Source organism: Aplidium turbinatum, chromosome 9 (genome assembly GCF_918807975.1).
Source record: "Aplidium turbinatum chromosome 9, kaAplTurb1.1, whole genome shotgun sequence".
Classification (NCBI taxonomy): domain Eukaryota; kingdom Metazoa; phylum Chordata; class Ascidiacea; order Aplousobranchia; family Polyclinidae; genus Aplidium; species Aplidium turbinatum.
In genome coordinates, this window is record NC_137480.1 from 13,925,730 (window position 1) to 13,938,172 (window position 12,443).

The 12,443-nt window shown below is 36.1% G+C and overlaps 1 non-coding gene across 1 annotated transcript; it reads left to right on the forward strand.

The window, feature by feature from the left end:
• Positions 1-11,998: 11,998 nt before the first annotated feature.
• Positions 11,999-12,105, forward strand: LOC145777787 (U6 spliceosomal RNA). The gene has a single exon (XR_014290363.1). It is a non-coding gene; the product is annotated as a U6 spliceosomal RNA (small nuclear RNA).
• The last annotated feature ends 338 nt before the right edge of the window (positions 12,106-12,443 follow it).

A 12,443-nucleotide genomic window follows, 5' to 3' on the forward strand; every position in this document is an offset into this window, starting at 1 on the left:
TAGTCATGTCCATGCTGAAGACGATTTGGGATCTTTTTGGGACGTGATAGTTTCAATGATTCAGGGTTGCAATCTTCCATTAGCCTCTCAGCATTTACAAAGACACGATGAAATTCTTCTTCATTGCGTTATTTGCGTAGATGGCGGAACAGTACTACAAAGTTTAGCACATTCAAGCATGCCAGCCACAGTCACCGTGCAACCTTGCAAGGCTTTGTTAAAACGTTCCATACACTGAATGACAGACAATGCCGCTAATAACCTAAGCACACTTGACCCACGAGAAAAAGGTTTCAAAAACCAAATTGCAGTTGTTGCTACATTTGAATCAAATTGACTCACGGCTGCTTCTATGGCTTCCAATACTGACTTATTATTATACTGACGTTAGAATCATCAAGCACTGCTTTTACAGCAGCTGCACGTGTGAGCATTCTGGTTGGACAAATTAGTTTCAGTTTTGATGCAGCCTGAGGCAAAGACTCTTTAGAATAAAGATTCAGGTACATATGCTTGAATTTCCCAGAAACCTTTTAGCCTATAGCCTATAGGCCTAGCTCTCCAAGTTCTTGTGTGGAACTTGGAGCATCTCGAATAAACGGCGAAGCTACAACAGCTTTTGATACAATTAGATTAGTAAATAAGTACCGGTACCCCACAATGCACATATTTAGCAAGAGGTTGAGATTTTTTATTTCAGCTTGACAGCTACGGGGTTTCCTCCCATAAAACAAAAATGTTGTCCCCCCCTTTCAATAGATTTTAAACGTCTGACTAATAAAATTGTGACATTCGGTTAATATTTTCCCTTTTATGTTATAGAAATAATGAAAAAAGATGGTGGGGACATGTAAAAAGATGGTGGGGACATGTCCCCGCTGTCCTATAGGGATCGGCGCCCATGGCTGCCGCCCCTATACAATAACAAGCAACTAAGTAAGAAAAATAAAGAATAGTTATCAGTAACATTAAAAACAAATAATGAAACATAACAAACAAAACTTATAAGAGGGAATAACAGGTAGCTTGTAAAAGCACTCTCCCCAAGGTATTCGTTACCGTACATCGAAAAGACATTTTAATCGAACAAAATATAACACACATACACAGACCATATAAAATAAAGACTTCAGTGACATAGCTAGAAAAAAAATGAAAAGAATGCAAAAGCAACTGGTGGGAGGGAAAACGTTATTCAAAATGAATTATAATGGTATTGAAACGCTGCAATAATATTAAAACATATTTCTTGGGGACAAGATAAAATCTCATTTTCAAGCTTCCCTCCCCGTGACTACGTCCTGAAAGACTTAGGCCTACATACACAGGCCTTGCCAACGTGCGAACCTACAGTAATGGACAGAAGTCAATAATTTTTTTTATTTTGAACTCTAGGCTAAATGTAGGCTACTTTGAGTACTTTCTTTTCTGGTTACTTTCTTAAGTGATAAATTGAGAAACCAAATTGCTGAAGTGTGATAACAGCAAAAACTCAAATCACTGCATATCCACTTTCATCATGAAAACATGACTAAAGTTTTCCAAAATCCATGCAAAGGTGGTATTGTTTGTCGTATCCGGGCATACACCCGGTGGTTGAAGATTTAGATTAAGTGGACGGGAAGAAGGAAGCCAATCTTCGTGGCCACCGTCAGGCATGCCTTTAAGTGTTCTGCCACAGACACAGCCGCATGCTCTTGTCGTGAATATTATTTTGAGGCAGAAATGAAAGATTATAATTAGGCTAAATCAGGGTTGGAAGTCGTTAGTCAAAAAGCAATGACTATTTCACTATTCGATAGTGCCCAAAAAAGCAATGACTTTCCGCTTTCGATACTTAAAAAGCAACGAATGGCAATTACTAAAAATAATTAAAATAAAAATAATAAATAATTACTAACAGCACAGATGAAACAAAACTACCAGTTTAACTTTAGAAAGAACAAAAATATAACTTATTGTTTAATTCTTACTCATTTCCATATTTCACAAAAAGGTTACAACGGCATTAAATAAAAGCGAAATTCTCATGACTCATGAGTAAAATGACCTATCAGACGATAAGATCAACAGTATTATGCAGTGGCTTGCAGTGCACTAATCATGAGACGCGAAAATCGAAAGCTATCAAAAGTTTTAACAAGTTTACAGCAAATTATAAATCTTCTTCGCCCGAAATTAGCGAACACAAGATTTGAATAGCAAATATATATGAACATTGTGGAAATTATTATTCATTCCAGACACTACAAATAGATTAATCAGTAATTTGAAGAATAACCAGAGTACAAAAAACGCAATGATGTAGGGGAAGACGGGGCAAAGCGGAACGTGGGGCAAAGCGGGACATCGCGATTTCTCACGTTTTGTATTCTTTGGCACCCTCTAACCGGAAGCACTAGTTTGGCAATTATAAAATGTATTTGCTGTGAAAAAATGGCGATTGGCAGAGCACAACGCGTGTCGTGAGGAAGTAAAATGTGTTTTGGCATGGTTTGTTATAAGAAAGAGATGGAAAAGTAGCTATCACATTCGTTAGCATAAGCGAAGTTGTTGGTAGCTTTGTTTTTAAGTTATATTAGACATTGAGACAGTATTTGTTGGTTACAAAAGCAACTTTTACCTAAAACTTTACAGGTTTCAGCAGAGATGTTATTTTCTAAAGGCTATACTTTGGGGCAAAGTGGGACAGCTGTATAAGGGCAAAGAGGGACAGTGCATTAGGGTAATATGAGACTCTAGAAGTCTAGATTGTATGTGTGGTTCTTCTGTTGATTGAATTTTGTTTATAACTTTTTTAGCCTTCAAGATTGTAAAATATTTATCAGCATTCATTTATATTGTACCGGTAGGCCTACACAATTTAATTCTGACAATGATTCGTCGCTATAAGAGAAAAACTGAAATAGGTAAATGGAAAGATAGGCTATCAATATTAAGAATGCCCTGGGTTCGATTCCAGGGTTCGATTCCAGGTCGGGTCATACCCTGGGTTCGATTCCAGGTCGGGTCATACCAAAAACTTTAAAAAGGGCACCGATTGTGTTCTTTCTTGCATAACGCAGTGAGGATAAATCGGGTAATAATCTGGTGACGTATCACCCTCTTCCAATCTGCCTTGAGCCAGCATGGAAGCAGTATGGCTCATAAAATCACATGGATCACTGTCAAGTAACCATTGTTGATGCGCAATCTGCTGCAAGCGGAGATAGCGAATGATTATTATTAAGAATGCGATAGAAGATGTGAAAAGCAAGAAGTTGTCTTTGAGAGAAGCGGCTAAACAGTACCAAATCATGCAAAAATGAAGTGTTCCGCTTTGCCTCACGGCTGGGGCAAAGCGGCACATTTAAAAAAAATATTTTTTTCATTTGTACTATAACCGTACTATAACCGAAAGTACCGTAAGTACTATAACCGTAAAAAGATTCCGCTTGATCTTCGAACCAAATATGCTGACCAACTAAGGCTTTCAATTAAAAAAGAAATTAACTAAATCCAACCATCACTGTTGCTGAAATTACGTTTTTACGAAAAGTGTCCCGCTTTGCCCCGTCTTCCCCTAATCTAATGAAATCGGCGAAGACAGACAAATTTTAACACGAGGTAAACAAAAAAGTTTTGCTAACAGTTAGCCTATGTAACTCGACAAAATTTTGGAATCTTATTCAAATAAAAGTTATGCGATCGATGCTAACGCATTATCTTGACCGTACAGTGAAAATAAATGAATGGACAAAAATGTATGCCTTTGGTCTACTCTAAACATACATAAATATACACACTCCAAATTTCTCGGGATTTTCAAAATATGTTCAATGTTGACAATGTTGTTACAATGTTGACTATTATAAAAACCTCGCAATGTTAGTGTCAAAAACAAGTCAAAAAAAATGTTTCACTGACCAAAAAACAAGCAACCCGCAAACTCAAAAAAAATACGCAAACTCGAAAAAAAACAAGCTCAAACTCGCGGGAAAACCGCAAGGTTGGCAACATCGTTAACGACGCTCACTTGCATGGTTTTTCTGAACTGTGTTGCCGCAAACTTTTCCTTAATCCTTTAAAGTTCGAAAACCGGAAGGGGACTGTAGGTGGGATAGTAATCCGAAAACTAAATCTCGTAAATTCGTTTTGACGACGAAGTAAGTGAACAACAAAAAATGATTCGGCAGTTCTCCTAAATATCGATTAGTGAAAAACGAATAATGACTTCGTTGCTTGCATAAAAAAGCAATGAATAACGCGCATTCGATATTTATTTTTAAAAGGAATGGGTGTAAGTATTCGATATTCAGAAAGCAACGAATAACGCTATCGAATAGTGACAACTAGTCGTTACTTCCAACCCTGGGCTAAATGCGAATAGCTAAAATTGTTATATCGTATCGCAAAATGTGCAGTAGCTTACATGACCTTAAAAGGACACCATTGCCCCCCTGCCTCTCCATCCATAGAAAAATTGAGAGCAGAGGGGGCATCTGCCTCCCGCTTCCGGCGCCCCTGGTGGACTGCCGACATCTTTTCTTGGTGCTACACTTCTGTTTGCAAAAAAGGAATGTTAAAAATTTCATGTTGTCTTTTAAAGTAATGGCCTGCCAACTATAAAATATTTCGTTTCGAAATTACGAAATATTTTGTTTCATTTCGACCTTAAATTAAATTATTTGTCTTGATTTCGTTTCGATGAAAAAACTTTTAAGAAGGATTTCGTTTCGATTTGAAAAAGTTCGTTTCGAACAGCTCTACACTATAGTCGAAATACCAGCACGTCAATGAACGGGAAAAGGTGGTAAAACCTTGAAAGGTTTCAGACATGCCTGAATAGTAGTTCAGCTTATTTATGTAGGCTACCGGTAGTAGGTTTATGTATGTAGCTAACACGATCACAACCCCCCACCCCCCAAAAAAAATATAACAAAAACGAACAGAAGCACGAACAAGTTGCACATAGGCTTATGCAGTGTTAAACAACAGCCCAAAGGAATGTGTTGTAGATTTAATTTGCCAGTTCCCATATTTATGCGGGCGAGCAGTCATAAAAATAAGATGAAGAAAGAAAACCTGATATAGGCTATAGGCCTAAATGTGTATAAAAATTTTGCTGTCAAGCATAAAATGGTGTTTAATGCTACAAAGTCTGCTGGAATGCTTTTCTCTCCTTGCAATTTTAAGTTATCATTTCCACCTAAACTCATGATTTCAAATCAACTTATTGCTTTTAAAGATAATGTTAAATACCTTGGTGTTCATATCAACTCGGCTTTAAACGACGACAATGACATAGCACTTCTCGACGATTCAATTTCGTTTGTTGTAAAATATAAATCCTGTGATGTAATTTTTGTTTCATACTCAATCAATCAATCAATCAATCAATGTTTTATTTGTCAGTAACAGGAACATAGGTACATGTTTGAAATATGCAATATACACAGTACAAAAGTTACACAAGTTCCCATACCGACAGGGAGACAACGAGACGACCATACGGTCTACTAGTCAATTGCCACCCTACGGAAATTACGATTTTGCCATTTAAAATAAGCTTACAAGAGAAAAATAATAATTGAAACGTTCCCGCGCTTCAACAACAGCATACGCACAAAAAAAAAAACATATTGATGATAACGTAGGCCAAAACACAAAATTCCATGAAGCAAGCAGAGAATAATAAAGTTTCCGAAGCAACTGACAAGTTGGTTTCCATAACATATCACTTACGATGCACTGTAGCTTTGTAAAATTAACGTTTTGATCTCTTTTTTGAAACAATGAAATGATAAGTTTTTTAGCCTACTTGGAACCTCTGACCAGAGCATTGGTCCCAATACCTGCATGGATTTCTTGCCAAATTCTGTGTTTGATCTGTTTATAAAATAATTGTTGCCTGTTTGATATCTTGTGTTATGCTGATGAATAGAGGAAGCATTTGTAAATAAATCACAATACGTAGACGGATACTCATTCATATGAACTTTGTACATATGTTTTTTTATTTCAATGTTATGTATGTCTTTTAGTTTCAAGATGTTCATTTTGAAAAATAAAAAATTAGTGTGAGCATAGTAATTTTGTTTCGTAATTATTCTTATAACCTTTTTTTGTAATTTTATTAATGGATCCAGTGCACTGTCACAGGCCTTTCCCCAGCTTGAAATACAGTATTGCAAATGACAGTAAATCAAAGCGTGATACACATCTTTTAAAGTGTCTGTGTTGACATAATTTCTGAGTTTAAGCAACGCCCATGAACCTTTTGCTACTTTTCCGCAAATTTTATCTATGTGATATTTCCATGTTAATTTGTTATCTATGTAAACGCCAAGGTATTTTATTTGATCTTTTTGTTGAATGCTTGTGTTACCAATGTTAATGTTAAAATTTTTTATGTGTTTTTTATTTGTTATTAGCATGTATTCAGTTTTTGAGAAATTTAATGATAATCTATTAAGCTTCAACCAGTTGTAAACTTTTTGCATTTCGGCATTCACATTGTTCTGCAAATTTATTTCACATTTGTCGCTCATCGTAAGATTGGTGTCGTCAGCAAATAGTTTAACATTCATGTTTGTTGAATTTGGTAAGTCATTTATATAGAGTAAGAAAAGAAGGGGTCCCAATGTCGATCCTTGGGGCACACCGCAAGTAGGCTAACCTGTCTTGAGTTTGAAGAGATTCCATTGACGACCGTGTGCTGTAGACGATTGCTGATATAGCTTTTTAACAATTGTAATGGAAGGCCCCGAAAACCGTATGTTTGCAGTTTCTGTATGAGAATAGTGTGATCAACTGTGTCGAAGGCTTTAGCTAAATCAAGAAATACAGAGCAAGTTGTATCTTTATTATCTAGGTTAGTTAAGATGTTATCACAAACGTTTGACACAGCTAACGAAGTGGAATATTGTGGTCTAAATCCATACTGATGTGGTGTGATCAGGTCTTTTTTTGTTAGATAATTGTACATTTGTTCATACAGGCATTTTTCGAATATTTTGGTGAAGGGGGACAATAGTGATATGGGCCTATAGTTGGAACAATTTTTCCTGGAGCCACTTTTGAAGATTGGGGTAACTTGAGCGACCTTTAGTACATCAGGATATACACCTTTATCGATACACTCATTGAATAAGTTGGTGAGGAAAGGGGCGATTATTGGTGAGGATAGTTTGACAAATCTTATAGGTATTCCATCATGTCCCGTACTTTTAGAGACAGAAAGATTATTAAGATGTTTTAATACTTCTTCTTGATTGACAGGTTTTAGGAAAAAGGAGAATGGGACACTTTGCAATTTCAATAATGAGCCAGGAGACGGTAGAGGGATTTTAGATGCCATAGAAGGACCAATTTCTGTGAAATAATCATTAAAACAGTTACTTATTTGTGCAGGGTCAGATATTTTTTCATTGTCAGTGCTAATTATTTCTTCTGGTATGTGAGCTGTGTGCTTATGTTTTCCAGTGTTGTGCTTGCTTTGCGTAATAAGAAAACTGTAATGCATTTTTTTTGCTTGCTCTTTGGTATGAGTAAGTACATTTCTGTACTTTTTGTATGTTGCTTGTGCAGAAGTGTTTGTTGGGTCTTTTATTTTTAAGTGATATAGTCTGTTTTTAGTTTTGATGGAGTTCAAAATTCCTTTTGTTAGCCATGGTTTGGTCTTGAGTTTTCTTTCTCTTCGAGACAACAATCGTAAAGGTGCATGCTTGTTTAAACTGTCATTAAAAGTGTCGATGAAATGATTAAACTTGCTATGAACTGAATCATTCCTTTCTGTGTATTGGTTGGTCAAGCTATTTTCCAGATCACAAACGAATTCATCAGCAACAAAGTTTTTCATGTTCCTTACTTTTTGTGTATATTTTTCTTGTTTTGGTTTTACAGAGTTTATCACAACTACAATAGGAAAGTGGTCAGAAACATCGTGAATAAGAACATGGCATTGAATTTTATTTGATTGGTCGTTGCTGTATACATGATCGATTAAAGTTGAAGTTGTGGAAGTTGAATACTGTGGAATACTGAATATGTATGTCCTATTGATATAATAAACACGTTTTTATCACATTCTTCTTTCTGCGCATCTCTTGTGTAAGCTCATCGGAAAGCAATATTTTAGGCGTCCAAAGATTTTTTTTATAAACTTAAAAAACATGTGGCAACGCTGGTACCAGCTTATTCTAAAATCTGACGTCAATAGAAAAGTCGTCTGTGACAAGTGAAATGGTGTTGCCAGATAAACAATTCTATTCCAAATTGGGTAAATTTCAAGGTCATTTGGGAACAAAATTATAAATACAGTAGGAAAATTAAAAAGGGCTTGAAAAAGAAAGGGGTTGAGAAAAGTCTCGGACTAGAAACCTGGAAATACCGGCTGTTGAGAGAACGTACAGTGTTTTTATTATTTTTAGAAATAAAATAGAAATTGCTTAAAAGTTCCATCAAAAATTATTAAACTTTTTTTAATGCTCATTTGAAAATTATTTACAAGCGCTGGTGACATGAACTTGCTATTTAGAAATTATCTAAGCCGCTATTGGAAAATTTGTTTAGCCTGATCTGGCAACTTTGAAATAAAATATTTGGTTCAATATTAATTTGTTGTTGCCTATAACAGCTGAAATCTATATTGGTAGTTCCAAACATTTTTAGGCCTAGGGCACCCTTCAGAAGTTAAAAATATTTTGTGGTACCCCATGGCAAATTAACGATCCTTCACCTGGAATGCAACAGGTTGTCGCTAACCATTTGAAGACAGATAAAAATGAATGTTAGAAATAGCTTATGGCACCCTAGAGTAGGCTACTGTAAACAGCATCTCAGTGTGCTGCAGCACACCGGTCAGGAACCACTGATCTGCATTGCAAAACATAACAAAGCTCCAGAAAAGGATACAATAGACAAAAAGGCAAATATTATAAGGTTATGTTCTGTAGTCAAAGTATCATGTAGAGTAGGGCTTGTAGGCCTATGCATGTTTGTATTATAGCCAGTGTGGCCTTTAATAAACTACTAATAGATGCTCAGTTTGTAAATTTTTCCATTCTTTCCTATATCCTGCAATCTTCTTGTTTGGCTAATTAATGTATTTTGTTAAAAATTAGCTTTAAATATCATTTTTCGTCTGCCACAGGCACGTCTCCCGAGAAGGTGACCACTTAGACAGAGATCTTCAAATTCTTCTTACCTAATAATTTGACTGAAATTTTGAGTTATGTTCTTCATTAGTTTCTTATCTTGATGTAGGCCTTCAAGTATAATAAATATTATAACATGTGTAAAATTTGTTTGCTGCAATAGCTCAGTTGGCTAAGAACTCAACATTGTACAAGAAGACATCAGAACAGCCTGTACACCACTCTTGCACCAGCAGTGAAGCGATAACCAGGCACTCTTAAAGAAGTTGCTTACTATTTTATAAAGGGGTTTATTTAAGAGTAAACGTTTGGGTAGATTTTAAATTTGGCTGTGCTTTCTATCCACCTGATGTAGTATTGTTTTTAAGATAAGACCAATGTTACAGCCAATATATGTAATTGTGTATTCTTGCATGACTAGGCTACAATACCACGATGAAACATAAAATTAGATTTATTCAAGGTCATGAGCTTGACCACAACCATACACAAAGTTGGCACACACCTCAATTAAGTTTACATTAAATAATAATCTTTTGAAGTATACATAAGCTGTATTGTGTTGCTGCTTTTATAAATTAAACATGTCGGTCCATATTTTTCATTTTCAATTATTATGCACAAATAAATATTGTGTGCAGATTATTTTGGTGAAAGTGGCTACACTTACGGCGCCGTAAATACAGCCGTTCCATGCTTTTTTTTAATCTTTACGTCGCTTTTACTGCGCAGGCGCTCTGTTGCTGCGTAATTTTTTCTTTTTTTACCTTCTCTTTCTAAGCGAAACACATGAAAAACGTGCATATATAACTTCTAAATTCAACTGTTCTTGCCAAGTGAATCTGTGGCGCGTGCGATCTTTGTCTGGTTCGCACTCAAAAGGTATGAGTTTGATACCACCAGTGGTAATCTTTTTTTTAAACTAAATTCTAACCCGATGTGACTCAATCGTTTGGCTACGCATTTTTATGGCCGTATTTAGTTCTGACCATCACAACAAAAAACAGTATATGACAATTGACAAACATAGCAGAGGTCTAGAAAAAGGTAGAAGCGACAAAACGCGGAGGTTATACCGTGCATGATACCAAAGCAGGACAATCAGTTTGAAATATGGCACGGTCGTAACCGTGGCGTCGTCGTAACACCTTAACAACTATTTTTAAATTTAAAACAAAGAGAAAAAAAGGCTAGTGAGTTTTTTTTTAACAATTAAAATGAGTAAAAAAAAAATTCTAAATTTATAAAAATTTTAGGTGTTACGACCGTGCCATATTTTAAACTGGTTGTCCTGCTTTGCTATCATACACGCTATAACGTCCGTGTTTTGTCGCTTCTACCATTTTCTATACCTCTGTTATGTTTGTCATATACTGTTTTTTGTTGTTGTGATGGTTAGAACTAAAAACAAACTAAACTGAACGGCCACAAAAATGCGTAGCCTAACGATTGAGTCACTTCGGGTTAGATATGAGTTGAATTTAGAAGTTATATACGCACTTTTTTTCCAGCAACAGCGCGCATGCCCTGTAAAAGCGACATAAAGATTAAAAAAAAGGCATGGAACGGCTGTATTTACGGCGCCGTAAATACAGCCACTTCCTATTTTGGTGGGTACCCGGTCATTTGGTCGACAGGACGTTTGGTCGACAGACATTTGGTCGACAGGACGTTTGGTCGACAGGACGTTAGGTCGACAGAACGATTTATTTTAGGGTTAGGGTTAGTTAACTAACCATAACCCTAATCTAACCCTGACTCTAACCCTAACCCTAACCCTAAAATAAATCGTTCTGTCAACCTAACGTCCTGTCGACCAAACGTCCTGTCGACCAAACGTCCTGTCGACCAAATGTCTGTCGACCAAACGACCGTGCACCTTTTGGTAGGCCAATATAAAAGTTACTTTTTACCTTTACTGTAAAAGTTTCACTAGGATCCACATCTCAGCCTGGAATATTCTGTATTATCAAAATTTTGTTTCAATAAGCAAACATTTGTTTAAATTTAATAAAGTTTTATAACTTCTAAGTATGTTCTTTTTATTTAGTTTTTATCAAAACATGTAGCCAATGAGTACGGTAGCTTAAAGATTTATTACTAATAAGTCAGTATTGGTTGATACATGTTTTGGTTGTAGTAAAACTTATAAACTAGCGCAGGGGTCACCAACCTTTTTTGCATGTGGGCCACTTTGGCACTAAGGAGAGTTGTGGCGGGCCGCACTAATAAAATTTTAGGTAGGTTGACTCTTATGCCTACGCCTACTCTACAACGCTACTGCCAGGCCAAGCTCCTTTTACAACACTTTTGACTTTTTAAACAAAACTTAATAAACGAGGCCACTTGTTTTGCGCACTTAAAGCGAGGCGAGCGGTTTCATCAGAATATTCATCGCCAAGCGAGAGTGGTGTTGTCACTTCGCTTCACAAAGATATCTTGCAATTAACAATTTCAGTAAGCAAGGAAATGTTTGACACATCACAATACAGGCAACAACGAGTGGTGTTGTCACTTCGCTTCACAAAGATATCTTGCAATTAACAATTTCAGTAAGCAAGGAAATGTTTGACACATCACAATACAGGCAACAATAGTGACCTGCAAACATATCAGCAAAAAATAGGCTCCAATAACAGGGAAAAAGAAACCAGGCACCATAAAATAAACGCTTGTGGAAATCACCGAAAAATCGTAATTCTATCGTTATTCATGAACAGTCTTCCCTCTAAAAAAGCAATGAGTTGGTTTTTCATCCTTTTTGTGAGAGTCTATAAAACCGTCTTTCTTTTATTGTAGACAACTGTCCCTTGTGGTGCTTATCAGGGTAGCAAGAATTTGTTGATTAACAACATTTTGCAGTACTTGCTTCGGCAGTACATATACTAAAATTGGAGCGATACAGAGAAAATTAGCATGGCCCCTGCGCAAGGATGACACGCAAAATCATGAAGCGTTCCACATTTCTTAAAAAAACAAAAAAAACATTTTGCAGTAGGCTACTATTACTAAGCTAAATATTTTCATAATACTATCAGAAAAAGTCTTTAAATTAATATATAATATTTTGCCAATTTATTATAAATTGAGTTGGCACACCGACCTATTTCGGAATGGCCGTTTCAGTGAGTCTGATCCCTTAATGGGGGATTTTTCAAATTTTTTTTTTAATTATTGTGTACCGTAGCCTAATTATCATTGCTGTTTTAGGGTTAGAGGTTAGGAACTCACCGAATAGTAGCAGACCTGACCTATTTTGCCAACAAAACTTGCATAAAGAGAACACTGCTCGTGAAACACAATAAC